At 40.0% G+C, this 27,392-nt stretch overlaps 1 protein-coding gene and 1 long non-coding RNA gene across 6 annotated transcripts in view; both read left to right on the forward strand.

Moving 5' to 3' along the window:
* Nucleotides 1–24,496, forward strand: part of LOC145538202 (uncharacterized) — a 124,730-nt gene extending 100,234 nt beyond the window's left edge. Inside the window, exons 3-4 of the long non-coding RNA XR_014076722.1 lie at nt 19,564–19,881; nt 21,781–24,496. This is a non-coding gene — a long non-coding RNA (uncharacterized LOC145538202). The remainder of the gene's footprint in view (nt 1–19,563; nt 19,882–21,780) is intronic.
* The window catches only part of CPNE4 (copine 4), a 635,297-nt gene that overhangs the window by 316,893 nt on the left and 291,012 nt on the right, over nt 1–27,392 (forward strand). The window lies entirely within an intron of this gene.

The raw sequence follows: 27,392 nt of genomic DNA on the forward strand, positions 1-27,392 counted from the left end.
AATCATCCTGGAATGCAAAGTAAAGTGGATCTTAGGAAGTATCACTATGAACAAAGCTAGTGGAGGTGATGGAATTCCAGTTGAGCTATTTCAAATCCTAAAAGATGATGCTGTGAAAGTGCTGTACTCATTATGCCAACAAATTTGGAAAACTCAGCAGTGGCCTGACAGGAAAAGGTCAGTTTTCATCCTAATCCCAAACAAAAGTAATGCTAAATAATGTTCAAACTACCACACAATTGCACTCATCTCATGCACTAGCAAAGTAATGCTGAAAGTTCTCCAAGCCAGGCTTCAACAGTACGTGAACCCTGAACTTCCAGATGTTCAAACGGGATTTAGCAAAGGCAGAGGAACAAGAGATCAAGCTGCCAACATCTGTTGGATCATCAAAAAAGCAAGAGAGTTCCAATAAACATCTACTGCTGCTTTGTTGACTATGCCAAAGCCTTTGACTGTGTGGATCACAACAAACTGTGGGAAATTCTTCAAGAGGTGGGAACACCAGGCCACCTTACCTGCCTCTTGAGGAGCCTGTATGCAGGTCAAGAGGCAACAGTTAGAACTGGACATGGAACAACAGAGTCATTCCAATTATCGAAAGGAGTGCATCAGGGCTGTATATCGTCACCCTGCTTATTTAATTTAGATGCCTAATGCATCATGCGAATTTCTGGACTGGATGAAGCACAAACTGGAATCAAGATTGCTGGGAGAAATATTAATAACCTCAGATATGCAGATTACACTACCCTTATGGCAGAAAGCGAAGAAAAACTAAGGAGCCTCTTGATGAAAGTGAAAGAGGAGAGTGAAAAAGTTGGCTTAAACTCAACATTCAGAAAACTATGGTCATGACATCTGGTCCCATCATTTCATGACAAATAGATGAGGAAACAATGGAAACAGTGAGAAACTTTATTTTGGGAGGTTCCAAAATCACTACAGATGGTGACTGCAGCCATGAAATTAAAAGACTCTTCCTCCTTGGAGGATAGCTATGACCAACCTAGACAGCATATTAAAAAGCAGAGACACTACTTTGTCAACAAAGATCTATCTAGTTAAAGCTATGGTTTTTCCAGTAGTCATATGGATGTGAGAGTTGGACTAGAAAGAAAGTTGAGCGCCAAAGAATTGATGCTTTTGAACTGTGGTGTTGGAGAAGACCCTTGAGAGTCCCTTGGACTGCAACTCCTTGCAGTCAATCAAATCAGTCAATCCTAAAGGAAATCAACCCTGAATATTCACTGGAAGGACTGATGCTGAAGCTTAAACTCCAATACTTTGGCTACCTGATGCGAAGAGCTGACTCATTTGAAAAGACCCTGATGCTGGGAAAGTTTGAAGGCAGGAGGAGAAGGGGACAACAGAGGATGAGATGGTTGGATGGCATCACCGACTTGATGAACATAAGTTTGAGCAAGCTTTGGGAGTTGGTGATGGACAAGGAAACCTGACGTGCTGCAGTCCCTGGGGTTGCAAAGATTCGGACATGAGTGACTGAACTGATACTCATAATTGTAATGATAACTCAATCCAAATTAAAATCTTTTAACAGTTAGGGTTACACAAACCTTTTTTAAAATGTTTACATTTATAGACATATTTTTGCCACAAAAAGTTATTAGAGACCAATGAATAAAACAATTTAACACATAAAATTATATTTCATGAGATAAAATTCTATAAGAATAATAAAATGGAAAATCAATTTGAAGGGACCCAAGGAACTTTGTAAAATTTGTTAATGAAGAACTTGTCCATGTATTTTTCAATAGATAGTCACATTAAGTCACCATGGCATCAAATTTCTACTCTTGAGAGTTCAGGCAGTTTTAAGACGGCAGTGTATCAAAATACTCTGAGTACTATATGTTATGAAAGCTGGTGATGAAATATTTCAAGTGCCAGCTTAGAAGTGTTTTAATGGATTCACGGCTTTTCAAACTTCTTTTAAGGGGGGAATCTAAGCACAAAGGTAGATGATGACTCTCAGAGCATGTGTTAGATCTTCATACAGGCTGTTTAGATTCCTCTGATACCAAGGACACAAATCTTCATTCAGATTTTTTTAAGTTTTTATTTTATTGGTGTATAGCCAGTTAACAACACTGTGGTAATTTCAGTTAGACAGCAAAGGGACTTAGCCATACATATACATGTATCTATTCTCCCCCAACTCCCCTCCCATCCAGGCTGCCACATGACATTGAGCAGAGTTCTCTGTGCTGCACAGTATGTCCTTGTTGGTTATCCATTTTAAATATAGCAGTGTGTACATGTCCATTCTATACTCCCTAACTACCCCTTTCTCCCTACAAATCCTCATTCTAAATGGCCACTCTTGGGTCACTGAGCCTTGGTGTTGCAGTCTTAGTTCAGGATAATTTCAAAGTGATCACTGGGGGGATATAGACAGACAGACAATATACATAACATACAGTTTACCATTTTAACTATCTTCAAATGCACAATTCTGTGATATTAAGTACATTCACACTGTTGTGTGTCTATCACCACTATGAAAACATGTATTTTAAAAAATATTTAGCACCTCAAATCTATACCATCAGTGAGTTGTATTTTATTGGTGTTTTTTTGAGCAAGAATTCAGCATGTGAGAAATTGTTACTTAGTTTCTGTATAAGTCTCACTGAGAATTTTGTTTGCTCTGTACTGCAATTTAAGTCCCATGTGAGATACCTCCTAATAACATTCAGGTCTTGGAAAGAATTTCATTTTAAAAGTGTTATCAGTGGCTGGGCTCTTCGTTTTATTTTTCTGCATTAAAAAAACCCTGTAACAATAATGTATTCCTTATGGGGTAAAATATAAAACAAGAGAGAGTTTGAAGGCCTTTTATTGAGGGTAATGAGCTATATGTTCAGCTTTACATGACTAAGGTGGCCCTCTGTGAAGCCCTGGAGAGTCCTAGCAGGAGTCTGTAAGGATGTATTTCTGCCCACGATTTGCTCTATTATCTTACATTAAGTTGTATACCTGACTTGTATGAAAAGTTCACTTTTTCATTCACTCATTTATTTCATTCACTCATCTAATACTGATTGGACACCTGTTATATGCCATGTCACCACCATGCTGGCACTGGATTATAGGTAAAAGTTATAATAACCACACTTACAAAAATTCAAGGTTTAAAGTGGGAAAGAGAATTATTCTAAATGTTACTGGTGGGGTTGGTGCTGTTGCTGATAGTACATAACTGAGCCAGGAAGCAGAGTCAGAGAATGGTTTCAGAAGGGGTGATGCCACAGTTGAGATTCAGCAGACATAAGGAATCAGAACGGTGGAGAGAAGAAGGACAGGATTTCTAGCCAGAGGGAGCAGCTGGCCTTTCCAAAGAGCTCTCCCCAGGCGTGGCCCATTCTTGACCTGAACTGGAGAGATTTGAACTTCTAAATTAGACTCCTAAGAGAGGTGCCAATTAGAGGAAGGCATGGAGTGACTGGAAAACAAAATCAGCTGTGTTGGGGTAGGGAGTATCCAGACGGGTCCTGTTTGGCCTGAAGAACAAAGAAATACCCGTGGGGATGTTGGATATTGACTAAGCGGCTTAGTTAATTTTCAGATGTCCTGTGTTCCTAAAACTCTGTGACAGCAAGACATGGGTATTTACTGCTTTGTGAGCAGAAGGGTTAGCATAGCCTTTCACTAAAGGTCAACCCAACCCACAGAGGGGAAGTACAGAACTCCCATATCTGGCAAGAGCAGGAGAAAGAGCCTGGAAATGGCAAATGCATGTCAAAAATGAGTGCAGATTTGTAGTGAACTATCAGTTACCTACAGTTGGCATGGGAAAATGAACTGGAAGAAAAGCAAGCATGTCTGTTCCTCATTCCCTCTCTTGTTTCTATTACCTAGTCTCCTCATAGGATTGACAAGGAGAGATGATTAGCAGAGTGGAGTAGAGGAAGAGATGGATGTGGGTGAGATACCTACTGTGTGCATCATAATCAGTATCACTTCCTTCTCTGAACTCCTAGACTAGACAGATGAAAAGCCCCTTTTTGTGCTCCTAGAGTGCCCTGTACAGACTCCAAACTGATTTACTTTATTCTATTCGGGAACTTTTTTTTTTTTTCTATACATGCCTCCTTATCAAAATCATGACTTTCCTAAAAGCAGAGGTTATATATTCTGCTATCGTAGATTCCTTGGAAGGACTTGGCACATAGTAGATATTCAGATTCCAGATTAACTGAATTGCATCTCTTTAATCGTGTTTTAAACCCAATGCCTCAATGAATTATTGTGGAAAGCCTGGCCTTAGTGTGCGCCATGTGCCAGGATGGATCTAAGTGTTTTTTAACCCATATGCTTCTCCTAAAACCCTGTAAAGTGGACACTCTTATTATCTCCCATTAAATAGGCAGCCACCACATCTCATAAAGGTTAAATAATTTGGCCTGGTCCCACAGTTAGCAAGTAACCGAGCTGGGATTTGAACTGAGGCAGCCTGACTCCTGAGTTTGTGCTTTGAACCAGTTGAACAGTTATTCCCATCCTGTTCTTGTCACATTAATATTGGGTAGATATTTATAACCATGTAACCTTGCTTTGCAAAGAAGGGCAGTCTCATAGAATACATGTAAGGGAGTTGCCCAAGAGACACAGCTTGTAATTGCCTGTCCTGAGATTCACATTCCAACTTGTGCAACTCCAAAGCTGGTGTCTGTTACACTCCACAGAAATCTGCACACTCTCAGCTCTGGACGGTCATCTCAAGTGTTTTGACTAAAGATGCCGAGAAGGTGAAGGTGTCATTTCTTCAAGAATCTAGAATGAGTAGCTGAAGATGGGTGGCTGGTGAAAGAGCAGGAGCAGACTTAACTTCCTCTGTTATTAGTTTCCTGTTTAAAAGTGTGTGTGTGTGTGTGTGTGTGTGTGTCGAGTTATCTGAAATGCACAAAGTGTAAAAGTTTTGAAAACAGAGAAAGAAATGAATACGGAAAGCCATCATTACCATTCCACCCTCCTGACATAATCACTACTAACTTCTATGTATCTAGTATGTATATGTATGTATGTAAATAAATATATTTATAAGTGAATTTAGACTTACAATGTTGTCTGCGACTTTTTTCAACTTAACATTATAACCTAAGCACTTTCTAATTTCATTAAATATTCCTCAATTAGGTGCTTTTTAATAGCTTCACAGTAAGTGGATAAATCATTATTTAATCCTAATTCCTCTATTGGTGGATGTTTATCAGTGTTTACATCTCAGATAATTTTACAGAAAAATTTAAAGTTAGCATAGTTAGATCACAGACTTCTTATGCACACAGAAAATATCCTTAACAAAGGTGGTATAAATTTATTTTTCCTCCCAATCTATATGTAAATCTCATCTCCCCAATCTTTGTCTACAGTATTATCTTTTCAAAATTTGTAGTTGGATAGATTAAAAAACTTTTTTTTCAGTTTTAAAATTGCAACCATTTGATTATTATAAAGTGGCTAGATGTTTTCTGTATATTTCTTGGTCATTGTAGTTATTCTTTTTGGAAAAGTACTTTCATATCATTTTTTTTCCATTAGTATATTTTTATTATCCTAATGACCTTTTCTGAACTCTTATTAAAAAGAAGACTTTATCTGTTACAAATATTTTCCAAATTATTTGCTTTAAATTTTTTTCTTTTATTTATTTATTTTATTTAAAAATTTTTAATTAATTAATTTATTTTAGTTGAAGGCTAATTACTTTGCAATATTGTAGTGGTTTTTGCCATACATTGACATGAATCAGCCATGAGTTTACATGTGTACCCCATCCTGAACCCTCCCTCCCACCTCCCTCCCCATCCCATCCCTCTGGGTCATCCCATTGCACCAGCCCTGAGCACTTGTCACACGCATCGAACCTGGACTGGGCTTTTTTTTGTATATGGAAGTTTAAAAATTATAAAGGCAAACTCTGAATTTGCTTTGTGATTTCTTTCTTTGCTTCTAAAATATGAAAATATCAAAATCATATGTACCTGCTTTCTTTTTTATAATTATATTTATTTTTTTTAATTGATTGATGATTGTGTTACAATATTGGTTTGATTTCTGTCACACATCAACATGAATTAGCCATAGGTGTACATATGTCCCCCCTCTCTTTAACCTTCCTCCCACCTCCCACCCTTTCCCACCCCATTAGGTTGTTACAAAGCCCCAGTTTGAGTTCTCTGGGTCATACAGAAAATCTCCGTTGGCTATCTGTTTTACATATGTTAGTGTATATGCTTCTATGATACTCTCTCCATTCATCTCACCCTCTCCTTCCTCTCCCCAACGCTTTTCCTTAAGTCTGCTGTCTGTGTCTGTGTCTCCATTGCTGACATGCAAATAATTTCATCAGCAGCATCTTTCTAGATCCCATATATATGTGTTAATATATGGTATTTGTTTTCCTCTTTCTTACTTACTTCACTCTGTATAATAGGCTCTAGGTTTATTCAGCTCATTAGAAATGACTCAAAAGTGTTCCTTTTTATATAGCTGGAGTAATATTCCATTATATATATGTACCACAGTTTCTGTATACATTCATCTGTCAATGGACAGCTAGGTTGCTTTCACGTCCTAGCTATTGTAAATAGTGCTGCAGTAAACAATGGGGAATATGTGTTTTTTTCAGTTTTGGTTTCCTCAGAGTATATTCCTAGATGTGGTATTGCTGGGTCATATGGTGACTTTTCATAAATATTTGTTTTCTTACACTATGGTTTCAGTTTTTACCCATTCATTTCAGTCGCTCAGTCATGTCCAACTCTTTGAGACCCCATGGACTGCAGCACGCCAGGCTTCCCTGTCCATGACCAAACAGCATATTAAAACTCATGTCCATGAGTCCATGTCATGCTCAAACTCATTTCCATTGAGTCGGTGATGCTATCCAACCATCTCATCCTCTGTCGTCCCCTTCTCCTGCCCTCAATCTTTCCCAGCATCAGGGTCCATTCCAATGAGTCAGCTCTTCGCATAAGGTGGCCAAAGTATTGGAGTTTCAGCTTCAACATCAGTCCTTCCAATGAACACCCAGGACTGATCTCCTTTAGAATGGACTAGTTGGATCTCCTTGCAGTCCAAGGGACTCTCAAGAGTCTTCTCCAACACCACAGTTCAAAAGCATCAATTCTGCGGCGCTCAGCTTTCTTTATAGTCCAACTCTCACATCCACACATGACTACTGGAAAAACCATAGCCTTGACTAGACGGACTTTTGTTAACAAAGTAATGTCTCTATAGGAGAAGGCAATGGCAACCCACTCCAGTACTCTTGCCTGGAAAATCCCATGGACGGAGGAGCCTGGTAGGCTGCAGTCCATGGGGTCGTGAAGAGTCAGACAAGACTGAGCAACTTCACTTTCACTTTTCACTTTCATGCATTGGAGAAGGCAATGGCAACCCACTCCAGTGTTCTTGCCTGGAGAATCCTAGGGACGGGGGAGCCTGGTGGGCTGCCGTCTATGGGATCGCACAGAGTCAGGCACGACTGAAGCGACTTAGCAGCAGCAGCAATGTCTCTATTTTTTAATATGCCATCTAGGTTGGCCATAACTTCCTTTCCAAGGAGTAACTGTCTTTTAATTTCATGGCTGCAGTCACCATCTGTAGTGATTTTGGAACCCCCCAAAATAAAGTCTCTTACTGTTTCCATTGTTTCCCCATCTATTTGTCATTAAGTGATGGGACCAGATGCCATGATCTTAGCTTTCTAAATGTTGAATTTTAAGCCAACTTTTTCACTCTCCTCTTTCACTTTCACCAAGAGGCTCTTTAGTCCTTCTTCACTTTCTACCATAAGGGTAGTGTAATCTGCGTATCTGAGGTGATTGAAATTTCTCCTGGCAACCTTGATTCCAGCTTGTGCTTCATCCAGCTCAGCGTTTTGCATAATGTACTCTGCATATAAGTCAAATAAGCAGGATGACAATATACGGCCTTGACACCGTCCTTTTACTATTTGGGACGAGTCTGTTGTTCCATGTCCAGTTCTAACTGCTGCTTCTTGACCTGCATGAAGATTTATTCCCATCTCTTGAAGAATTTTCCAGTTTGTTGTGATCCACACAAAGGCTTTGGCATAGTCAATAAAGCAGTAGTAGATGTTTTTCTGGAACTCTCTTGCTTTTTTGATGATCTAATGGATGTTGGCAGTTTGATCTTTGGTTCCTCTGCCTTTGCTAAATCCAATTTGAACATCTGGAATTTCATGGTTCATGTACTGTTGAAGACTGGCGTCGAGAATTTTGAGCATTCCTTTGCTAGTGTGTGAGATGAGTACAATTGTGTGGTAGTTTGAACGTTTCTTTGGCATTCCTTTCTTTGACACTGGAGTGAAAACTGACCTTTTGCAGTCCTGTGGCCACTGCTAAATTTTCCAGATTTGCTCACATATCGAGTACAGCACTTTCACAGGATTATCTTTTAGGATTTATTTTTATAGTTACTACGTTGATACATTTGCTGTTCATTTTGGTACATGATATGATATAAGTGCCAATTAATCTTTTCTCTTTCACAATTAAACAATTGTTCAATAATTATTTGCTGACAAATATCCATGTAGTCAAGGCTACAGTCTTCCCAGTTGTCACATACGGTTGTGGGAGCTGGACTTTAAAGAAGGCAGAATGCCAAAGAATTGATGCCTTTAAACTGTGGTGCTGGAAAAGACTCCTGAGAGTCCCTTGGACAGCAAGGAGATCAAACCAGTCAATCTTAAGGGATATCAACCCTGAATATTCATGGAAGGACTGATGCTGAAGCTGAAGCTCCAGTATTTTGGTCATTTGATGCACATAGATGACTCATTGGAAAAGTCCCTGATGCTGGGAAAAATTGAGGGCAGAAGGAGAAGAGGGCATCAGAGGATGAGATGGCTGGATGGCATCACTGATGCAATGAACATGAACTTGGGCAAACTCCGGGAAATGGTGAGGGACAGGGAGGCCTGGTGTGCTGCAGTCCATGGGATTGCAGAGTTGGACATGACTGGGTGGCTGAACAACAACAATATCAATAATGATCTACTGAGCAATCCTTTTTCCCATGGCCCTTAGTAGAATTCTCCCGTAGTTTTGTACTTGACAACATCCGCATCCTCCTCATTATATAAAGGGGGGATCCTATGTGTTGTGGTAGCTTCAGTTGCATAATCCCTAGCTTCTGCCCTCTAGGAATGTGTAACACCATGGGGAGGGTCAAGCTATTGAATTAACTCCCGCACAAGGCAGAAGGAAGAAGAAGAGTGATCATTTTGGTCAAGGCCTCAAGGTTTTCTTTAGAATATTGATGAAATCTCAGGTCTAGTTTCAACATCCATGTAGAAGTTGTAGAGATTCACCACCCGGATCTCCTTCAAGGAAGCCTGATACTCAACAGTGGGGAGGGACAGTCATCAGAGATCCTTAAACTGTCATAGCCTTCAGGGTTGCCTGGGTGCAGAAGAACGCTCAACCCAAGAACATGCCCTTTCCAAAGCATCTGGTGCCTTGGTGAGGCCGGTTGTAAACACCAAGCTGTGTGGACTTAATGTAGGGTGATCCTGACAGGCAGTATTTGCTCCAGGGCTCCCCACAAATTGGCCAAGACTTTGTCATCCCTGCGTTGACATTCATCTTCTTCCTCTGCCAAATCTTCCTTTTTACCCCTTCCTCTCACAGGAGTTAATCCTTGATAAACCAACCTCAACATCTTCTTCTGGACTCCCTAACTAGAGATTCTCCCTCCTTCCCCTGAGCATCGCCCTGGACCAAAGGGGGCTAATCAAGCCTTCCAAGGTACCCATAGAAACTTAATTCTGGAGATCAAGGGGAAACCTTACAAATGACTTCAATGTGCCAGGAAATGAGTGCATCAGCATCAATTAGCAAGTACTATGAACTTAAAATGTGTGAAGATACAAAAGAGAAGCAGAAGGTCAAGCTGGTAATAACTGATGTGTTCACAGAAGGTGTACAAGGAAATACCTGGCAGTCAGAAACATGTGCTAGTGCTAACTTTTTAGGATCTGATGAAAGAAGCATAGCCTCATTGACTCATATTCACAGGGAGGATATTCACTTTCCCTACACAATACAAATATGATTTCTAAATGGGCACTGTGTGATAGCAGTAACATTTACAGAGTATGCCATGTACAGGCACTGAAATAGGCACTTTTTTTTTAAATTTATTTTTCTATTGAAGGATAATTACAGAATTTTGTTGTTTTCTGTCAAAACTCAACATGTATCAGCCATAGGTATACATATATCCCCTCCCTTTTTAACCTCCCTCCCATTTCCCTCCCCATCCCACCCCTCTAGGTTGATACAGAGCCCCTGTTTGAGTTTCATTCATCTTTGTGTATGGTATTAGGAAGTGTTCTAATTTCATTCTTTTACATGTAGCTGTCCAATTTTCCCAGAACCATTTATTGAAGAGGTTGTCTTTGTCCCTTTGTATATTCTTGCCTCCTTTGTCAAAAATAAGGTACCCATAGGTGCATAGGTTTATTTCTGGGCTTTCTATCTTGTTCCATTGGTCTATATTTCTGCTTTTGTGCCAGTACCATACTGTCTTGATGACTATAGCTTTGTAGTATAATCTGAAGTCAGGAAGGTTGATTCCTCCATCTCCATTCTTCTTTATCAAGGCTGCTTTGGCTATTTGGGGTCTTTTGTGTTTCCATATGAACTGTGAAATTTTTTGTTCTAGTTCTGCGAAAAATGCCATTGGTAATTTGATAGGGATAGCATTGAATCTGTACATTGCATTTGGCAGTATAGTTATTTTCACAATATATAATCTTCCTACCCAGGAACATGGAATATCTCTCCATCTGTTTATGTCATCTTTGATTTCTTTCATTAGTGTCTTATAATTTTCTGTGTACACTCTGTTTATTCCTAGATATTTTATTCTTTTCGTTGCAATGGTGAATGGGATTGATTCCTTAATTTCTCTTTCTGATTTTTCACTGTTAGTATATAGAAATGCAAGTGATTTCTGTGTATTGATTTTGTAACTTTGCTAAATTAACTGATTCAGTTCAGTCGCTCAGTTGTGTCCGACTCTTTGCGACCCCATGAATGACAGCACGCCAGGCCTCCCTGTCCATCACCAACTCCCAGAGTCTACCCAAACCCATGTCCATCGAGTCGGTGATGCCATCCAGCCATCTCATCCTTTGTCATCCCATTGTCCTCCTGCCCCCAATCCTTGCCAGCATTAGGGTCTTTTCCAATGAGTTAACTCTTCGCATGAGGTGGCCAAAGTATTGGAGTTTCAGCTTCAACATCAGTCCTTCCAATGAACCCAGAACTGATCTTTAGGATGGACTGGTTAGATCTTCTTGCAGTCCAAGGGACTCTCAAGAGTCTTCTCCAACACCACAGTTCAAAAACATCAGTTCTTAGGCACTCAGCTTTCTTCACCGTCTAACTCTCACATCCATACATGACTACTGGAAAAACCATAGCCTTGACTAGATGGACCTTTGTTGGCAAAGTAATGTCTCTGCTTTTCAATATGCTTTGTAGGTTGGTCATAACTTTCCTTCCAAGGAGTAAGCGTCTTTTAATTTCATGGCTGCAATCACCATCTGCAGTGATTTTGGAGCCCCCCAAAATAAAGTCTGACACTGTTTCCACTGTTTCCCCATCTATTTCCCATGAAGTGATGGGACTGGATGCCATGATCTTACTTTTCTGAATGTTGAGCTTTAAGCCAACTTTTTGACTCTCCTCTTTCACTTTCATCAAGAGGATCTTTAGTTCTTCTTTTCTTTCTGCCATAAGGGTGGTGTCATCTGCATATCTGAGGTTATTGATATTTCTCCCGGCAATCTTGATTCCAGCTTGTGCTTCTTCCAGCCCATCGTTTCTCATGATGTACTCTGCATATAAGTTAAATAAGCAAGGTGACAATATACAGCCTTGATGTACTCCTTTTCCTATTTGGAACCAGTCTGTTGTTCCATGTCCAATTCTAACTGTTGCTTCTTGACCTGCATACAGGTTTCTCAAGAGACAGGTCAGATGGCCTGGTATTCCCATCTCTTTCAGAATTTTCCACAGTTTATTGTGATCCACACAGTCAAAGGCTTTGGCATAATCAATAAAGCAGAAATAGATGTTTTTCTGGAACTCTCTTGCTTTTTCGATGATCCAGCGGATGTTGGCAATTTGATCTCTGGTTCCTCTACCTTTTCTAAAACCAGCTTGAACATCTGGAAGTTCATGGTTCATGTATTGCTGAAGCCTGGCTTGGAGAATTTTGAGCATTGCTTTCCTAGCGTGTGAGATGAGTGCAATTGTGTGGTAGTTCGAGAATTCTTTGACATTGCCTTTCTTTGGGATTGGAATGATAACTGACCTTTTCCAGTCCTGTGGCCACTGCTGAGTTTTCCAGATTTGCTGGCATATTGAGTGCAGCACTTTCACAGCATCATCTTTCAGGATTTGAAATAGCTCAACTGGAATTCCATCACCTCCACTAGCTTTGTTCATAGTGATGCTTTCTAAGGCCCACTTGACTTCACATTGCAGGATGTCTGGCTCTAGGTGAGTGATCACACCGTGGTGATTATCTGGGTCATGAAGATCTTTTTTGTACAGTTCTTCTGTGTATTCTTGCCATCTCTTCTTAATATCGTCTGCTTCTGTTAGGTCCATACCATTTCTGTCCTTTATTGAGCCCATCTTTGCCTGAAGTGTTCCCTTGGTATCTCTAATTTTCTTGAAGAGATCTCTAGTCTTTCCCATTCTATTGTTTTCCTCTATTTCTTTGCATTGATCGCTGTGGAATGCTTTCTTATCTCTCCTTGCTATTCTTTGGAACTCTGCATTCAGATGGGAATTTCTTTCTCTAATGCTATCTTTAGGGTTCTCTATGTACAGTATCATGTCATCTGCAAACAATGAGAGCTTTACTTATTCTTTTCTTATCTGGATTCCTTTTATTTCCTTTTATTCTCTGATTGTTCTAACTAGGCCTTCCAAAGCTATGTTATATAATCGTGGTGAAAGTGGACACCCTTGTCTTTTTCCTGATCTTAGGGGGAATGCTTTCAGTTACTCAACATTGTGAATAATGTTTGCTGTTGGCTTATCATATATCACCTTTAATATGTTGAGATAGTTTCCTTCTATGCCCATTTTTTGAAGAGTTTTAATTATAAATGGATGCTGAAGTTTGCCAAGGCTTTTTTCTGCATCTATTGAGATGATCATATGGTTTTTATCTTTCAATTTGTTAATATGGTGTAGCACATTGATTGATTTGAGTATATTGAAGAATCCTTGCATTCCTGGAATAAACCCAGCTTGATCATGGTGTATGAGCTTTTTGGTGTGTTGCTGAATTCTGGTTGGTAAAATTTTGTTGAGGATTTTTGCATCTATGTTCATCAGTGATATTGGCCTGTAGTTTTCTCTTTTTGTGTTGTCTTTGTCTGGTTTTGGTATCAGGGTGATGGTGGTCTCGTAGAATGAGTTTGGAAGTGTTCCTTTCTCTGCAATTTTTTGAAAGAGTTTTAGAAGGATAGATATTAGCTCTTGTCTAAATGTTTGATAGAATTCTGTGAAGCCATCTGGACCTGGGCTTTTGTTTTTTGGGAAAATTTTTATCATATCTTTAAGTTCAGTGCTTGTAATTGGGTTGCTCATAATTTCTATTTCTTCCTGGTTCAGGCTTGGAAGATTGAACTTTTCTAAGAATCTGCCCATTTCTTCCAGGTTATCCATTTTATTGCCGTATAGTTGTTGATAATAGTTACATAATTGTTCGTATTTCTGCATTGTCTCTTGAAACCTCTCCTTTTTCATTTCTAATTTTGGTGATTTGATTCTTCTCTCTTTTTTTCTTGATGAGTCTGTCTAAAGTTTTGTCAGTTTTGTTTATCTTCCCAAAGAACTGGCTTTTAGTTTTATTAATCTTTGCTATTGTTTCTTTCATTTCTTTTTCATTTATTTCTGCTTGGATCTTTATGATTTCTTTCCTTCTACTAATTTTGGGGTTTTTTTGTTCTTCTTTTTCCAGTTATTTTAGGTGTAAAGTTAGGCTGTCTATTCAATGTTTTTCTTGTTTCTTGAGGTAGGATTGTACTGCTATAAACCTCCCTCTTAAAACTGCTCTTGCTGCATCCCATAGATTTTGAGCTGTCGTGTTTTCATTGTCATTTATTTCTAGAAATTTTTTTATTTCGTTTTTTATTTCTTCAGTAACCTGTTGGTTATTTAGAAACATGTTGTTTAATCTCCATGTGTTTGTGTTTCTTATGGTTTTTTTCTTTTAATTGATATCTAGTCTCATAGTGTTGTGGTTGGAGAAGATGCTTGATATGATTTCAATTTTCAGAAATTTACTGAGGTTTGATTTGTGACCCCAAATGTGGTCTTTCCTGGAGAATGTGCACTTGAGAAAAAAGGTATATTCTTCTGCATTTGGGTGGAATGTCCTGAAGATATCAAGGAGATCCATCTCGAATCTAATGTATCATTTAAGACTTGTGTATCATTATTAACTTTCTGTTTTGATGATCTATCCATTGGTATGAGTGGGGTGTTAAAGTCTCCTATTATTATTGTGTTATTGTCCATTTCTCCTTTTATGTCTGTTAGAGTTTGTCTTATGTATTGAAGTGCTTCTATGTTGGGTGCATAGATATTTACAAATGTTATGTCTTCCTCTTGGATTGATCCTTGATCATTATGGAATGTCCTGCCTTATCTCTTGTAATCTTCCTCATTTTAGGGTCTATTTGGTCTGATATGAGAATTGCTACTCCAGCTTTCTTTTGCTTCCCATTTGCATGGAATATATTTTTCCATCCTCTCACTTTCAGTCTATATGTGTCTTGAGGTCTGAAGTGGGTTTCTTGTAGACAGCATAAATATGGGTCTTGTTTTTGTATCCATCCAACCAGTCTGTGTCTTCTGGTTGGAGCATTTAATCCATTTACATTTAAAGTAATTATTGATATATATGTTCCTACTACCATTTTCTTAATGGTTTGGGGTTGATTTTGTAGTTCTTTTTCCTTCTCTTGTATTTCTTGACTATATAAGTCCGTTTAACATTTATTGTGAAGCTGGTTTGGTGGTACTGAATTCTCTTAACTTTCGCTTGTCTAAAAAGGTTTTTATTTCTCTATCAATTTTGAATGAGATCCTTGCCAGGTAGAGTAATCTTGGTTGTAGATTTTTCCCTTTCAGTACTTTAAATATATCCTGCCATTCCCTTCTGGCCTGCAGAGTTTCTGCCGAAAGATCAGCTGTTAAGCATAGTGGGTTTCCCTTGTATGTTACTTGTTGCTTCTCCTTTGCTGCTTTTAATATTCTTTCTTTGTGTTTAGTCTTTGTTAGTTTGATTAGTGTCTTGGCGTGTTTCTCCTTGGGTTTATCCTGTACGGGACTCTGTGCTTCTTGGCCTTGATTGATTGTTTCCTTTTCCATGTTGGGGAAATTTTCGACTATAATCTTTTCAAAAATTTTCTCATACCCTTTCTTTTTCTCTTCTTCTTCTGAGACCCCTATAATTTGAATGTTGGTGTGTTTGATATTGTCCCAGAGATCTCTGAGACTATCCTCAGTTCTTTTCATTCTTTTTACTTTATTCTGCTCTTTAGGAGTTATTTCCACCATTCTATCTTCTAGCTCACCAATTCATTCTTCTGCTTCAGATATTCTGCTATTGATTCCTTCTAGAGTATTTTTCATTTCAGTAATTGTGTTGTTTGTCTCTTCATGTTTATTCTTTAATTCTTCTTGGTCTTTGTTAATTGATTCTTACATTTTCTCCATTTTGCTTTCAAGGTTTTTGATCATCTTTACTATCATTATTCTGAATTATTTTTCAGGTAGTTTGCCTATTTCCTCTTCATTTATTTGGAATTCTGTGTTTCTAGTTTGTCTCTTCATTTGCACAGTATTTCTCTGCCTTTTCATTAATTTTTTTTGACTTATTGTGTTTGAGGTTTCCTTTTCCCAGGCTTCAAGATTGAATTCTTTCTTCCTTTTGGTTTCTGCCCTCTAAGTTTGGTCCAGTGGTTTGTGTAAGCTTCTTATAGAGTGAGGTTTGTGCTGAGTTTTTGTTTGTTTTTTCTCTGATGGGCAAGGCTGAGTGAGGTGGTAATCCTGTCTCCTGACAAAGTCGTGCATATTGTAAGAGGTGGCACAGGACCCTGAGATTTGAATATAGTTGGTTTTTTTTCATTTATTTAATTTTTAATTTTTTTTAAAAAATGTAGTATAATTGCTTTACAATGGTGTATTAGTTTCTGCTGTACCACAAAGTGAATCAGCTATATGTATACATACATACATACATGTAAACATACAGCTATATATGTACATGTATCCCCTTCCTCCCATGCCACTCCAGTCCCACCACTCTAGGTCATCAATGAGCTCCCTGTGCTATATGGCAGCTTCCCATCAGCCATCTATTTTACACATCATAGTATATATATGTCATTGCTGCTCTCTCAATTTGTCCCACCCTCTCCTTCCTCCACTGTGTCCACAAGTCTTCTCTACATATGCAGCTCTCTTCCTTCCTTGCAAATAGGTTCATCAGTACCATTTTTCTAGGTTTCACATATATGCAATATTTGCTTTTCTCTTTCTGACTTATTTCACTCTGTATGACAGAGTCTAGGGTCATCCACCTCTCTACAAATGGCCCAGGTTCCTTCTTTTTTATGACTGACTAACATTTCATTGTATATATGTACCACATCTTTATTTGGGAGGAGATGCCAAGAAGCAGGCATGAAGGAATTTGGAGGAGACAGGGAAGAGCAAAAGACAGCAAAGGCTCTTCTAGAATGGGCAGCTGGGGCCTTCTTATACTAAAGACTTTCTGAGGAATTGTGTAGCATGCATCTCAGAACTGTCCCTCCAAAGTGTGGGAAGCTGGTTAAGGTCACTCAGGGGAGTGATAACTCACCACACATCCAGGCTGCCTCCAGATGGGCTCCCATGGCTTCAGATAAAGTCCAGATCCTTTGCTCTTTCTTTCTAGAGAAATTGTCAGGAATGCATGAAATACTTAGAGATCTGCATTTTCACTCATTATTCCCTACCAAAGGGACCTAGAATCTCTGATCCCAGCCCCCAGCTGCCAGCTCTTTAACAATATATCACATTCTTTTTAAAAATATTTTAAATCTAGTTGCCTGATTTCAAAAACTCTGTATGGCCTTTTTGGAATAAAATTAATCTTTTCCAAATAACTGGAACAAGTGAACTATGTGTGTGCATGTATGTGTATATTGTACTTAAATGAGATAAACCAAACTGAATTTACTTAGATATGTTCAAAGGGCATCAAATATTGGGAGGGTATAGATTAAATTATTAATAGCTTCAATATAGTTATAAGTTATTTATAAGATATGACATGTTTGTCGTTATTGTTGTTCAGTTGCTAAGTCACATCTGACTTTGCCACACCATGGATCGCAATATGCCAGGATCCCCTGTCATTCACTACCTTCTGGAGTTTGCTTAGATTCATATTCATTGAGTTGGTGATGCTATCCAACCATCTCATCCTCTATTGTTCATGTCTCCTTTTGCCTTGAATCTTTCTCAGCATCAGGGTCTATTCCAATGAGTCTGCTTTTTGCATCAGTTGGCCAAAGTATTGGAGCTTTAGCATCAGTCCTTCCAATGAATATTCAGGGTTGAATTCCTTTAGGATTGAGTGATTTGATCTCTTTGCTGTCCAAGGGAGTCTCAACAGCCCTCTCCAGCATCACAATTAGAAAACATTAATTCTTTGGCAGTCAACCTTCTTTATAGTCCAACTCTCATATCTGTACCTGACTACTGGAAAAACCATAGCTTTGACTATATATTTGGCAAAGTAATGTCTCTGTTTTTTAATATGCTGTCTAGGTTTGTCATAGCTTTTCTTCCAAAGAGCAAGTGCCTTTTAATTTCCTAGCTGCAGTCACCATCCCCAGTGATTTTGGAACCCAAGAAAATAAAATCTGTCACTGCTTCCATTTTTGTCCCGTTCTATTTGCCATGAAGTTATGGGACCAGATGTCTTGATCTTAGTTTTTGAATGTTGAGTTTTAAGTCAGCTTTTCCACTCTCCTCTTTTACCCTCCTCAAGAGTCTCTTTAGTTCCTCTTCACTTTCTGCCAGTAGGGTGGTACCATATGCATATCTGAGAGTGTTGATGTTTCTCCTGGCAGTGTTGATTTCAGTCTGTGCTTCATCCAGCCAGGTATTTAGTATGATGTCCTCTGTACATAAGTGAAATAAGCAGGATGACAACGTACAGCCTTGTCATATTCCTTTCCTAATTTTGAACCAGTCTGTTGTTCCATGTCTGGTTCTAACTGTTGCTTCTTGACCCATATACAAGTTTCTCAGGAGACACGTAAGATGGTCTGGTATTCCCATCTCTTTAAGAGTTTTCCAGTTTATTGTGATCCATACAGTCAAAGGTATTAGCATAGTTAATGAAGCAGAAGTAGATGTTTTTCTGGAATTCCCTTGGTTTTTCTATGATCCAAAGGATATTGTTGATCTCTGGTTCCTCTGTCTTTTCTAAATCGAGCTTGTATATCTGGAAGTTCTTGGTTCACATACTACTGAGGCCTATAACAAGACATGTTAGGGACCATTAAATCTGTTTGAAAAGAGATGAGACAGTAATAGTGTATGAAAATCTTTTGTGTTGGAGGTCTCTTTTCACTAAGATATTCTGTTTTATTATGAATTTTAGAAACTGTTATCTTCAAAGTTGACCAAATTGATACTACTAAGTTTGATCTCCTTGGTTTGCTGTACTCATCTGCTTTTAATTTTGAAGATGCTTAAGAGCATAATGAATATTCAGGAGAGATATGATTATTGCAAGGGAGAAATGAAGAATGGCAGAAATACTGTATTTTTAAGTCATTTAACCATTTCAAAGTATTTCCATATTATTTAGCTCTTATCCTTATCTACTCAGTCATTTTAACAGACAGTAACTACTGAACCCTCTATGTGCCAGAATCAGTGGCAGGCACTTGGAGGTAAAGATTCAAAAAATGTATCTCTACCTCAAGAAACTCTGGTATCAGGGTTCTGGCATGCATGGTGAGATCCTTCTGTGTGATGAGAGAATGAGACTAAAGAGATGAAACCATTTACCCAAGAGAACAGCTTGTTAGTATTTGAAAGGGCTAAAATTTTAATCATGTCTCCAGCTTAAGCAGGAAGCCCAGACTTTTTTTTTTTTTTTAAGATGGTACATTTAATAACAGTTTCACTTGGCGTTTAGACCTAGAATGTTGATTTCTGAGCCAGGCCTGACCCAGTGGGAAAATAGTAGAACAGAACATGCAAGAATTTCCACTTACATATCCTCACTTCAGGGAGTGTTTTTCTTTGACTTCAATTGACTTCGCACTCCTCTGCATATCTTAGCTACGTACATTTTAAATTTAATTTTTCAGTCTCTTATTTAGAAGGAACCTGTACTCTGCTGTGCGATCAAGATTCTGAATGGCCTCTGCATATTTATTGTGCGTTGCTTTCTTCATCTTAGATATTCAAAAGACTAGGATACAGCTTGAAGATTTAACTTGGATAAACACAAGATGGGGTCCAGTTTGATGATGTCTTCATCCTTATGGAGGGGGCTTCCATGGTGGCTCAGCAGTAAAGAATCCGCCTCAAAGCAAGAGTCCCAAGAGATGCAGGTTTGATCCTTGGGTCAGGAAGATCCACTGGAGGAAGGCATGGCAACCCACTCCAGTATTTTTGCCTGGAGAATCCCATGGACAGAGGAGCCTGGCAGGCTACAGGCCATAGGGTCGCAAAGAGTCAGACATGACTGAAAGGCAGGCATCTTTATGAAAAGCAGGTCAGACTTCCAAAAAGTTTTCTGCCCTTTTAGCATATTTGTTTATGAAAATTGTCTGCCTCCAGCCTTATTCAGGCAACTGGCATAAGAACTCAGTGAAATATTCCTTATCTTTGCTGCTTTCTTAGGAATTTTTCTTGACTTCTTGGTAAAAGTGGAGTCAAAGTTAGACCAAATTTCATTTTATCTTCACCTCATGTTACCAATGTCAGGGACATATTTATTCAGAGGGAATTTTGTCTCCTCCTGTCCTCTACTTCAGAGAAATATTGAGTCGGTTTCACTCATGCAATTGTCAGGGGGTCCCTGAGCAAACTGGTTCTCACCACAGCCAAGATCATGGCCTGTTCTTTTGCAGCCTCCCAACCTCCATTCATCTGTTTGACATCAGTCCAGGTTCACATGCCCCCTCCAGGACCTGATGGCAGGTGTATCTTTTCTCATTTGCTCCTGGGTATTCCTCCTTGGATTTTGTATTACCCTCTAGCTCAATAAGCCCTCCAGCCCAACCTCCCCAGCTCCAAAGAGGGGAGATAAGATGGGTGTGGGAGAGCATCTGTACTTGCTCTCCACAGTGTCTGGTGATGCTGGGGGTTTTCTCAGCATGCTGTGTCATGGGTGCTCTTTCTGATCAATCACCCTTGGAATTTGAACAGGGAGGCCAACTGTGGAAGGATCAGATATATCTGCCATTTATTGAGGATCTGCCATCCTCTATTCTGTATTCTCTATTCTGCATGCAAACTGCACTTTACATGTACTTTCTGTGTGGCAGTAATTATAATCCCCACTTTTCAGGAAAGGAAACTGAGTTTCAGGAAGGTTATATGACTTGCCCAATGTCACATCATTTGTAAATGACAGGACTTGAGCCTTACTCCAAACCCATACTCTGTACAGAACAGGCTGCATCTCACCAGATCTGAACTAGACATGCACTTCTGGAAGGAGTGCCTGATGGAGAGTGGGGGCAGTGGGTGTTCAGGAAGTACATCGGTCAAGCAGCTGGCACCAAGACAGTGCATCATCCCTAAAGGAAGAATGTAGGAGTAGAGGGATCCTTGTGAGATCTGTCTTTGGCCCCCAGGGATAAGCCTTGATGCTTGAGGTCAGCCACACTCTAATCTAGAGGACAAGGCAGGACCCTTTGCATGAGGAATGCAGTCACCTGAGAGCAAAAGCCAGTCCTGCTGGGAGAACTGGATTTGACAGTTGGGCCAGAGTCTTACAGAACCAGTATGAAGCCCTTTCCTGAAGACAGCTATGAACCTCCCCTAACATATCATCACTAAGTAGCAGCCTCAATGAAGGGGTGTGTTTTGCCTCCAGACCTGCTCAGGAGAAGGTCTCTGCATGTTTCCTTCAACTTTGCCCAGGGATAGGTGTCAAACGCTTTCCATTCCACACCCTAGCTCCTTTCCATGTGCCAAACCACCACCCTTGATCTTGGGGAAGGGGGTTTTTAAGGTTCCCCTGGAATGTGTATAAGTGCTGCCCATAAAGGGTGGGACTGCCTGAGATTGCATGAAGTCCTGGGGTACACACCGAGTCCCGGTGGCTGCTATCAATAAGACACCCTACCCAGGGAGGACAGCCTCTGTGCCTTCTGATGAGCAGTGAGCCAGGAGTTTTCTCCTGGGTCCCTCTCAACCTGGGTCTCCGGTGTGATCCATACTCCAGTGAAACAGCCCTCATCTACCCTCTGGGGAGGTCTTCCTGCTCTCCAGTTGTTTCTCCCAATTATTTATAATAAGGTTTGCTTTTGTTATTTGAAATTTCTGGGCTCTTGAAGCTAAAAAAAATCTGGAAATGCTGTCATCTCTGGTCCAAACTGTTACTTAAAAACTCAAAGGTGAGCACACCTTATATTATTTTCTGTCTTCATTTCTACCTTTTCAGAAGTACCTGAGAGCAGAGTATGTTGAACGCTCCTCCTGCTTTGTGAGTGCTGGGAGAGGTCGGGTTCAAGTTCTTATCTTACAAGGGAAAGATTAACATGGCTTACTCTAATAATGGCACCTCACCACACAACCTCCCAGGGGAAAAAAAGAAGCACTTCCACATGAAAGATATATATTTACTGTAAGAAGAGCCCCTCTTTGGGGAAGATTAATGTGTGTATTTTAGATCTTGGACCAGGCAAGTCTGCAGGTGAGGTGTGGTCCAATGGCTGTTCTCTGAGGATGGAGGAGTATGGCCTCTCCAGCTGGAAAGTGTGAAAACTCAGCAGCCTCTGACCAGCCTTCCTGTGTACCAGGGGACAGGTGTATCTGTAACTGATATAAAACTTGATGAATTACCCTGTCACTCTTTAATTCAATCTGTACACTTGCTTCAATGTACTTCTTAATGTTTAACAGTTCTCCCTAAATCTGTGTGTACCAGGTAGAGGATGAGGAAGGGAGTTGCTTTCTCCCTAAAGATAGGTCCTTAATCACCTGTCAACTCCTGATGAATAAAAGACCATTGTCCAGCAAGATGGGATAAAGCAGTGTGTTAAGCAAGGTGGCCTTGTCCTCAGTGTTTTGTGTAAACTGGGTTGACTTTTAAAGATACTGATTGCTTCCTGTCTGAGTGCTTTTGTCCAGCGCTTTCCCTAAATTGGCATTTCCTTTATCTCTGGGGTTATCTCTCTCGCTTGGCTTCAGTGCCTCAATTTGAAGCTGACTGGAATGGGTTTGTCTGAAATAAAGTTCCTATCATTACACTCTCTCCTCATCCCTGGTGGGCGGCAGCAGGGTGCTGAGGTGAAAAATGTCCAGCCATGATGCTATCAGCCTCCTCCCTCTCCTGTTCAGGCTTCAATTTCTGGAATCCTCTGACTAGGGCTTTGAAATGTCCTGAGTCAGTGAAAAGAGTCCCCTAGTTGGAATCCTGGCCTCTCACTTGCTATAAGCGAAACTCAAAAAATGTCAAAATTTCTGAACCTTGGCTTCCTGACTTATGAGAAGGGAAACAGTTTTATTGGAGAAGATTGGAATTACCTACATTGATATCAGGCCCATGACAAATACATGAAGAGGCCGGCACCTGATCATCTAAGATGCTTGGTTGGTTTGGGAAGCTTATTGGAAAGCTAGTGAGAAGTTGGGTTTGGACTTACCTGGGCTTCCCAAGCGTTGCAGTGGCAAAGAATCTGCTTGCCTCTTCTCCTGCAGGAGCTATAGGAGATGTGGGTTCGATCCCTGGGTCAGAAACATGCCCTGGCATAGAAAATGACAACCCATTCCAGTATTCTTGCCAGCATAATCCCATGGACAGAGGAGCCTGGCAGGCTACAGTCCATGGGGTCATAAAGAATCAGACTGAAACACAACTGAGCAACTCAGCATGCACACACATTTACCTTCTCCTGGATCACATTGTGCATAGAGGCTGAGGGAGGGCAGGCCAGCCTGTCTGGGCTGGTGCATTGATTTTGCACTTACTTTCATGGTGGCCCACAAAGGCCTCTCTTATCTGCATATTCTGACATTCTCCCAAGCACAGTGAAGCCATGATATCTGAGCTGTTCCCCTCACCTTTTAATTCTCAAGTCTGAGATTTTGGATTGAGGTAAATAAAGAAGAAAAAGGAGAGCCCTGAAATCTCCTTGTTTTCCAGCTGGAACATTTTTCAATTTTTTTCCCCCAATTTGCTCTCTGACTGTGTGCAAGTTCCCATCAGGAACCCTCGTCCAGAGAAAACAAAATCTGAAGAATCAGGGCTTTCAGACATCATGTCCATCTCTCACTTGAAAACCTGGACGATTCAGGTTCCAGCCTCCAAAAGAAGTGGGAAGGCTCCAATGGCATCTTTAAGAGTACTTTTAAATTTCTTCCTTTATTTATTTTTGACTGTGCTGAGTCTTTGTTGCTGTGTGTGGGCTTTCTCTAGTTGCAGTGTACTGGCTTCTTTCTTGTTGTGGAGCACGGGCTAAGTTGCTCCACAGTATGTGGAATCTTTCCAGACCAGGGATTGAACCCATGCATTGGCAGTCAGATTCTTAACCACTGGACCATCAGGGAAGTCCCTCGAAAATGGCATTTAAACTGAGCGGAGAGGTTATTGGAATATTGCGTCACTCTGCCCCTCCCCCCAACGTGTCTCTTTCTCTAGTGTCCTTTAGACATATAGTGTGTATGAACCAAAATTCCACACCCCCAAAGTTGGTTAATCTTCTGGAACAAAAGAAAATAGTCACCAAAATCTGTCTCAGGAGGAATCAAAGATTTTAAAGAACTTATGCTCTGGTTGTTTCCACAGTACAGTCAGATGTTACTGCCTCATGAACTCTCTTTTCTACAGGACCTGTGATCATTTCACTCCTCATCAGTACCTTCCCTAACCGGTGAAAAGTACAAGGGAAAAGAAGAGGGTGGTTAGAACAGAAAACAGTGATTTTAGCTATTTAATAGCACAGAGGAAGAGAGATCTAGATAAGAAAGAAGACGTTAGACCAATTCAGTTAAGGAATGATTTCTGAATTGCCTTTGGATTTCATCTTTCCTTCCTTTCTGCTCCATACCTTATCAGCAAAAATCACTGAAGCAAAATTTAGACCATGATTTTAAGCGTAGTCTTCTTAAGCAGAAGAAAACCATCTGTTTAGAATTAGCTTGAAGAAAAAAAAAAATCTGTCTTCAAAGAGGCTGCATAGAGTGGTGAAATGGTTTTCCATTATTTTTAATCAGGAAAAACTTTTTAAGAACAGTATCTAACTCTCAACTTCTACATGTTAAACAGTGAAGTGGAGGAGGGGGCAGTGGAGGAGGTCTCTCCAGTGTAGCTCCTCCCTCGTTCTTGCCAGCACCTCTGAGGCACAAGGTTTGAGCTTTGTACTCAGGCCTGTGTTTAAAAATCTCATTTCTGTCACTCTTCCATCTAGAATGCTCTTGATTACAAGTAGAAGAATACTTAGTTATTTATTAACTATTACTAATAATTAATGTCCTACAAATCCAGGATCTTTCCTCCTATATTCTCCTCCATCCAGAACATGTTGGCTTCACATTCAGGCTGTTTCTGCAGGACTGTAAGTTGATGGCCATAGCTCAGACATTATGCCTTCACTCTGCTATGTCCACAGGACATAGCTCTGCCTCTTTCCTTTTTTTAAGAGTAGAAAACACGTAGCAGAGGCCTTCAACAGATGTTCCTGCTATATTTTTGGCTGGACTAGATAGAGGCTCACCTCTAGATGAATCACTGATCAAAGAGAATGAGATTACCATTTTGAGTTTTGACCAGTCATGCTCCAGCTCAGGATAAGGGCCCATCTCCCCTGTGGGTCTGTTAGTGGTAGATAAGGCAGCATAGGCAAGGGGTAGCCAGCCTTCAGTGGACGAAGCTCACGGGTGCCCCCAAACACATTCACGATGAGCCTACAAATTACATGTTCTCAAAAAGAGCAAAATTCCAACAGGAACAGAATGGAAGGACTGTGCTGACATTGACTCACATGTAGTAAGGTCTAGGGTGGCTCAGCATCCCTCTCCACTTCTGCCATTCCTTTCTGTTGACAGGATGTTACAAAGTGATCTGTGTTTCACAAATCTTAGTAGAAAGACCAGGGGCTTCACATTAATAATTTAAGTTTCAAGGGAAAAATTATGACTCCTTGTGCCTGTGGCAGTCTGATAAGTCTGTTAGGGGAGGAGATGCATGTAGTGATTCTGATGCTGTGAGGGAATTCCCTTGCACATGTCTAACATGGTGATGCTGCCTCATAGCTCACGCGCCCGCGTGGAAACTCTCAACAGAGCTTCCATAACCATACTTTGGCAGTAAGACTCTTTTTTAAAGAGATTTTGTTTTAATTGAAGTATAGTTGGCGTACAATGTTGTGTTACAGCATTGTGTACAGTTTCTGCTGTACAGCAAAGTGATTCAGTTATATATGTGTGTGCTAAGTCACTTCAGTTGTGTCTGACTCTTTGCAACCCTATGGACTGTAGCCTCCCAGGCTCCTCTGTCCATGGTATTCTCCAGGCAAGAATACTGGAGTGGGTTGCCATGCCCTCCTCCAGGGATCTTTCTGACCCAGGGATTGAACACACATCCCTTATGTCTCCTGCATTGGCAGGCAAGTTCTTTACCACCAGTGCCACCTGGGAAGTCATACAATATATACAGTTTTTAGATTCTTTTACATTATAAATTATTACAGTAACCTATTGTTTCCATTATAGATTATTATATAGTGCAGGAAGCTATACTGAATATAATTTCCTGCACTATACGATAGGATTTGTCATTTAACCATTCTGGATATAATAATTCGTATCTGCTAATCCCAAACTCCTAATTTATTTCTCCTCCCCTATCCCCTTTGATAATCATAAATTTATTCTCTAGGTCTGTGAATCTGTTTCTGTTTTGTAAATAAGTTCTTTTGTGTCATATTTTAGATTCTACATATAAGTGATATAATTTGACATTTGTGTTTCTCTTCCTGACTTACTTAGTGTGACCATCTCTAGTTGATCCATATTGCTGCATTATCTCATTCTCTTTTATGGCTGAGTGATGGTCCATTGTATATATGTACCACATCTTCTTTATCCATTCATCTCTCAGTGGATACTTAGGTTGTTTACACGTCTTGGCTCTTGCACCCAGTGCTGCTATGAACATAGGGGTGCATGTATATTTTCTAATTAGAGTTTTGTCCAGATATATTCCTAGGAGTGGAAGGGTGGCAAAGCTCTTGAGGTCTCACTCTGTAGTTCCTTGCAAATGCCAATGAGCACTTATATTAACATGTATCACATCTGTTTCTTCATGTAACATACCTTTGTTGTCCACCTGCTGTACACTGGGCACTGTTCTTAGTGTGATGTAGGTACAGGCCACTTAGCTTTGTTTGCTCTATCAGTTCCCTCCTCTCTGTCTCAGTGAAGATGGTTCCACCAAACCTGTGATGTTGCCGCCCCTTGTGGCCCAACTCCTGTGGTAGAATGAGGAGCCTGCTTTGGGACAATAAACATGGTCAATTCCTGGGACACCATGTGGAGATTCCTTTCAGGAGATTCCTGTGGCCTCTCTCTTCTGTTTTTTGGTCATTTGCTTACTGATTGTGAGGGATGCTAGTGATTGTTAACGAAAGGACCGTAACACCCTTAAAACTAGTTGAACTACATGTAGACTCAAAGGCAGGATTGATTGTATCTGAAAATGTGTGTGTTGGAAAAAAAAATCAAACCTGATGCTAACCCCAAACTGTGCCTCAGGCATCTGAGAAGGAGTCAGGAGCACATGGAAGCATTTTCAGATAGTATTGACTTCTTCAGAATGGGGATTTTGAAAATTCAATATGTATTCCAGACCCAATTTCTTTATGTCTGGTATAAATAAATAAATGCCTTATAGCTAGGATATGTCTGTTTGAGGTATTATAAAGTTTATTTATTGTTTCTTCAAAAAGTATTTATTAAACATCTATTGTGTGGCATATTTTGCCATAGACACTGAGGGCAACAGCATTAAAGGATTAGAAGTGCTTCTCATTTTCATGGGGCTTACAACTCAGT

This window comes from Giraffa tippelskirchi, chromosome 2 (assembly GCF_054371585.1).
Source record: "Giraffa tippelskirchi isolate mGirTip1 chromosome 2, T2T-mGirTip1v1.2.pri, whole genome shotgun sequence".
Lineage (NCBI taxonomy): Eukaryota > Metazoa > Chordata > Mammalia > Artiodactyla > Giraffidae > Giraffa > Giraffa tippelskirchi.